This window comes from Sander lucioperca, chromosome 12 (assembly GCF_008315115.2).
Source record: "Sander lucioperca isolate FBNREF2018 chromosome 12, SLUC_FBN_1.2, whole genome shotgun sequence".
Classification (NCBI taxonomy): domain Eukaryota; kingdom Metazoa; phylum Chordata; class Actinopteri; order Perciformes; family Percidae; genus Sander; species Sander lucioperca.
The window spans coordinates 2,841,873-2,848,370 of record NC_050184.1 but is presented as its reverse complement, the minus strand read 5'-3'; the positions used below and the strand labels follow the sequence as shown (position 1 = coordinate 2,848,370).

The 6,498-nt window shown below is 40.8% G+C and overlaps 1 long non-coding RNA gene across 1 annotated transcript; it reads left to right on the top strand.

Moving 5' to 3' along the window:
- Positions 1–2,680: 2,680 nt before the first annotated feature.
- On the top strand, positions 2,681–3,378 carry LOC118496535. The gene is made up of 2 exons (XR_004899105.1): positions 2,681–2,957; positions 2,996–3,378. It is a non-coding gene; the product is annotated as an uncharacterized LOC118496535 (long non-coding RNA).
- Positions 3,379–6,498: the final 3,120 nt, after the last annotated feature.

Here is a 6,498-nt window from a genome sequence, read left to right as displayed (position 1 = left end):
AAAGTGAAAAAGCCCAAAGTCCACCCCAAAGGGACTTACCATCTCCAACAGAAAACACTGTTCACAAACTGCTCCAAACAGCTCTATTGTAGTCCAGCCTTTACTTCAGAGACAAACGTGGACACTTTGGAACACACGTTATAATGCTCGCCTAGCTGCTAGCATGGCACGCCCTCATACTCTGCTTCTGACTGGCTAGTAGTCCTTACCTAGCTACTGTCAGGGCACGCTCTCATACTCTGCTTCTGACTGGCTAGTAGTCCTTACCTAGCTACTGTCAGGGCACGCCCTCATACTCTGCTTCTGACTGGCTAGTAGTCCTTACCTAGGTACTGTCAGGGCACGCCCTCATACTCTGCTTCTGACTGGCTAGTAGTCCTTACCTAGCTACTGAGCATGTGCGACTCCCAACAAAGATGTTACAGCAGTGAGAGGTCTCACTCTGTAGCTAAAACAGAGAGCTCAACACACAGGGTGAAAAGAGGAGCTGCAGCAATGTGCAGTACATCAATAATATGTTTTCTGAAAATTAAGAAAAACATGTTTTATATGTGATGTCATGGAGAAATGCTTTACTACCCACAATCCTAAGCGTAACAGTGACGTCTTTGATTGGTGGAGCTCGCTGTCACCATGGGAATGTTAACTGAACCTGCAAACAGCTATCAAGCTGCTTCCATTAAAGTCTGATAGTTTCTGTATAGTCTTGTACCTTTGCATTTTTTTTTTTCAATATGGTTTTTTTTTTTGTGCGCCGAATCAAGTTTTATTGTCACAATTCATCTTTTGGTTTGAAAAATTATGGCTTCAATTTTGTACAGTGGGAGGAATTGCACGGTTGGGAAAAAATAAAGTTTTGAACAAAGTTTGGCTACACAGAATGATTTTTTTGTGATCCACCTGTGAGTGGTGGACAAAAGTGTGACTTATGATAAAAAACTGAAATGGTGTTTAGAGACAAAGCATGTGAGCCGTGAAGCAGACTTTGGTCGTTCTCCGTTACAATTTATTTCCTTTTGAATACATTAAAAAGACAACTGGAGGAATAGGATACATTTGTATACAAAAAAATATTCCTCTTACATATAACCAATCCTTTAGGAGTTACTTGCATTTTCATAATTTGACATTTTTTTTCAATGTGTGTATACCACACTGACCTTTTGTTTGAAGCTGTGTGCAAATAATACAACATAAGCCAGTAGAATATCACGTAGTTAAAATAACATACAACAGGATACGAAGCAGAAAAAGAAAAAAGTTGCTCTGGCATACAGGTACACCGTACATTTTCAAATAAAATCTGGTATTTAAATAACGGGAGTGTCCAGTAACGGCTCAACAACAAAATATGGCTGGGTTAAACGTGCAGAGGCTTGATATACCACCATACTATTATGTCTTAAATGCTAAAATTCAGTATAATGTACAGCACTTATTCAATTCAATTTTATTTATAGTGTCAAATAATAACAGTCGTTATCTCAGGACACAGAGTAGGTCTAGACCACACTTCAGTTAGCCTAATAGCTGGTGTGATTTGCATTGAGAGATGATCTTATGGAAAGTACCCCATGCCAATCTCTAGGTATGGAGAAGGGTATGTGATGATGTGGGGGTATGGTGAAGGGTATGTGATGATGTGGGGGTATGGTGAAGGGTATGTGATGATGTGGGGTATGGTGAAGGGTATGTGATGATGTGGGGGTATGGTGAAGGGTATGTGATGATGTGGGGGTATGGTGAAGGGTATGTGATGATGTGGGGGTATGGTGAAGGGTATGTGATGATGTGGGGGTATGGTGAAGGGTATGTGATGATGTGGGGGTATGGTGAAGGGTATGTGATGATGTGGGGGTATGGTGAAGGGTATGTGATGATGTGGGGGTATGGTGAAGGGTATGTGATGATGTGGGGGTATGGTGAAGGGTATGTGATGATGTGGGGGTATGGTGAAGGGTATGTGATGATGTGGGGGTATGGTGAAGGGTATGTGATGATGTGGGGGTATGGTGAAGGGTATGTGATGATGTGGGGGTATGGTGAAGGGTATGTGATGATGTGGGGGTATGATGAAGGGTATGTGATGATGTGGGGGTATGGTGAAGGGTATGTGATGATGTGGGACTATTTTAATTCCAAAGGCCAAGGGAACTTTATCAGGATGCATAGTATCCTGGATCCATGAAATAACTGGCCTTTCAAAATAAAAGTCTGCCTGCCTCTATGTGAATTTAACATAGGGGTGTACTGACTTATGCCCCCTGTATTTTAAGGAAGAACATTTATTTATTTACGATACATTATTCATTCACAAAGAAAATTGGTGTCCTTAAAGGTTGGATTTTTCCTCATTTTTTTTAATTAAGGCATTAATATCACTTTCCAAAAGATGATTTTTTATTCCTCTTTTTAGTCAGCTTTAGCATGGGTGTCCTAATTTTTTCACGACTGTATCTCCGTGTGTACTTCATCCACAGCAGTCCCACCAATCAGTCCCAAAACGTCCCAGTTAGAGAGGAAATGACCTAAACATATTTTTTGTAAATCTTTACAATCATTCCCCGAAATTTGTATTTCTTTATCTTTTTTTTTTAATTTTATAATTTCGCGTGTAGCTTGCTAGCTCAAAGTTTGTTGTTTCCCGAAGTGAACAAAGTTTGAGAACGGCAACACACAGAGAGCGGAAGGGGACACTTCCTGCTAATTTTTCAAATTAAAAGCCTGCTGGTAACAAGAGGATATCCCGTGACCTGCTGGATGGTTTTAAATGTAAATCTGTGCATAAAGTGTTGCGTTTCATTGATGGTAGCTTAACAGTGACTGAAAATAATTAGGAACTGAAAACAGCATGTGTGTTTAAAAAGAGAATCTCTTTTGTTTAGTGAATCTGGAAATAGTGCTGTAGAAATGTACATTATACTGAATTTATCAAGACAACAGGGAAACATAAAGGCGTTGAGTTTATATTAACTGCAAATAAAAACAAGAGCAGATCAGAAAACAGGGAGGCTGCTTACTAGAACATGATAATGATACATAAAAGGTCTGGTTTTCTCTGTAGTCGAGGCAAATTAAGGCCCCGTTATTATTTTGCAGTTACGGTCTAGAGAATAATACAATTTTGGTCACCCTTTAATACCCAACTGTATACAGTGTGTTTGACAACCCAATCACATACAGTTTTCTGACATGAAAGCCAAGTTAAGCTTAACTTAAATCTTAATTTGTTAAGTGTTGCATCCACTATCAAGCTTGTATAAAAACACCCAAATAAGTTGGTCTCATTACCGTCACGTATTTACGCTCAAATGCTAATAATCAAAATCAGCTTTTTTAAAAGAATGGTAAAGTTGTATCAGGATCATAAAACAGAAACACAAGACCGTATAAAGTTAGCAGGGATGCACCGAATCCAGGATTCGGCTGAATATTGGGCTTTTTGACGGGGTTGGGTTTCTGCTGAACCTTAGAATTTTTTCCCAGCGAACCGAATCCTACGCTTGCACTACGCTGGTCGACGTAATGACGCCGCCGTTGATTACGGGAAGGTGTTTACGTAGGTGGAGCGTTCAATGCAGTAGGCTGTGAGGAAGTGGAAATGGAACTCGTGAGCAGAAAAAGTGTAGTTTGGCAGTACTTTCAGTCAAAAGAAGGCCATTCAAGTCCAGCTACATGTTCAATTTACAATGCTGATTTGTCTGGTGGTGGCGAGGACCCTAAACTATACACAACATCACCGCTGTTACAACATCTGGTATGAAACATCCGAAAGAATACGAGTTGTGCATGAAGGAATCTACAGACAGCAGCCAAAATGCAGCAACTTCAGGTACGGCAAAGGAAGGACAGTCCAGACGACCATTACCAACTTTGCTAACCCTACACTGAACAAACAGTGGCTATAAAAGGCTAATATTTTGGATATTGGCTAAGTCACCAAACATATTCTGATAAAAAAAAATTAAAAAAAAAATTTTCTTTGCATTGTTGCACTTTTATTGAAAGGTTTTTGGTCTGTACTTGGGGGTAGCCTACTATATGGGATTATAAATCTAAAAGGCTAATATTTTTAACTTGAGATAGGGTAAACATAGGCCTATGGTTATTGTCAAAATAGGTTTTCCCACTTGTCTTCCTAGCATAATGTTGCCTATTTTATTTTTTTAAATTTTTTTTTACAGTTAAAATAAAATAAAATGAAAAATACACTGCTGTGGACGTTGTTTACTTCGTTAATGTGTTTACTGTGTTCATGGACTGAGGATGGGAGGAGGATTCGGTATTCAGTTTCGGCAGAATCTTAACCAGTGGATTCGGTATTCGGCCGAACCCCAAAAATCTGGATTCGGTGCATCCCTAAAGGTTAGGTTGGTCTGTGTTTCCCCGGGGGGGGGGGGGGGGGATTAGAAGAAATACAGTCACACTTAGTTAGGTATACATCTGGAGTACACTGACGCACCGGATCTTTTCTGGGTCCTGTACTACGAAGCAGTGTTTGGTGTTAGCCAGTAGGGGTGTGCAAAAAAAAAATCGATACACATTCTTATCGCGATTCAAACTCTACAGATTCAAAATCAATTCACAGAATTCCAAGAATCGATTATTGTTTTTAAAATTGTATGTCTACTGCAATCACATGGGAAAAGTAACTACATTTACATACCGTGAATCGTTTTTTTGAATCGAGAATCGACTTTGAATCGAATCTTGAGCCTAAAAATCGACATTGAATCGAATCGGGACATTTTCTGACGGGTCCTGTACTACGGAGCAATGTTTGGGGTTAGCAACGCTGGTTCACTTTTTACCAGGATAAATCACCGTGGTAACTTATGCTGAACAGATAACCTGCTCCGGAGCGGGTTACTTTTCGAGAAAACCCAGAAAAAAAGCACAGCCTATTGACCAATCAAGTCTCTTGGAAAATGGGTTAACTATTCATAGAAGAGCTCGAGATCTTAAGAGGGCAGAGAGACATACTGTACACATTATGAGGGCTGCACCACGCGAGGAAAATATGGCATAAAGTTGCTGAATAATACGATAACGATATTACTTGCGATGAACAGATATTAAAGTGTACTCAGTTCTGCATTTCTGCTGCTTTCAGTATTCTGCTAAAATACAACAAATTGCTTGTTGAGTTTAAAAACAAATGAAAGGAAATCATTTCCAACACTTTTATTGAACAATTTGAATATTGAATTGAATATTAAAAGGCGCCACTTAAAAAAAAGAATGACATTGACATTTTAAACTGCAGTTTCCTGCTGATATTTGCTTTCAACTAACACAAAAAAATCTCTGAGCATCTTTCGCAACGAGTTTATTGCGCCAGTTGATATCGCAATGACGATAAAAAAACTATATATTGTGCAGCCCTACACATTATATTTACTATTTATAAAAGATGTAGATTCTGGTCGGAGGGACTGACCTATCTACAGTGTTTCCTCTATGTTGATTTTGTAGGCAAAATGGCAAAATTTCTGCTGCCACGGCATCAGAAATAGGGCCGACGCACAATGTAGTCGCGGTTGCCTTTTAAATGATCCTGCCGACATAATGCACCCCCCCGTTGGCTGCCGCTCACACTGCAATTTAACAACAAGTAGAACTATTCAGAGGTCATTGGACCCGTCCAGTTTAACTCCACATACTGTTGCGTTGATGTAGTTTATTGTCAAAACGTTCACTTTCTTCCGAGTCGACTATTAAACGAACGGCTCCACCAAAAACGTCACCGCGGTGGGTCTGTTCTAAACGGACAACGTTCAACTTGTTGCTGTTCGGACAGACCTGTCCCCACTGCTAAAAAAAAATCCTAAAGGAAACACTGTATCTGTGTCAGCTTGAGCGGAGCTAAATGAGGGACAGCCGGCTGAATTTCCGGCGGCACCTGAACAATCCCGGAGGTGGAACGTCCTGTATATAGACTAACACGGAGTTAACCGTCTTTCCTGCCTTTGGCAGCTGACGCTGTGTTGCTTTTTGCCTGGAGTACTGTATGTGTTTAACTCCGTACTTGTCTAATATTATAGTTTGCTCTTCGCTCCGCTTCCAGTAGACTAACTTGTCCGCGATTGGTCATATGCTGCAAACCCCGCCCCTTTTTATGTGAACATGCTCATGGCTCGATCGGGGAAACTCTGGGTTGACTTACCGGGGGTCACGTTCAATCTCAAAACAGTGTGCACCGTTTTGCAACAGTTTCTGTGTTAAAGGTGCCGTAGGTAGGATTGTGAAGATCCAGGACTTAGCTAAAAACATTTGAACATCGACAACTTCTCAGTCCCTCCCCCCCTTTCCGCTAAAGCCCAAAACGGTCTCCTAAGCCCCTCCCCCCACAAAGGACAATGAATGCGTGTGCATGAGCAGTGATTGACACGCAGTTAGACACCCCCCCTGGCCCTGATTGGTGCATCTGAACAGTTAGACACTCCCCTGGCCCTGATTGGTGCATCTGAACAGTTAGACACTCCCCTGGCCCTGATT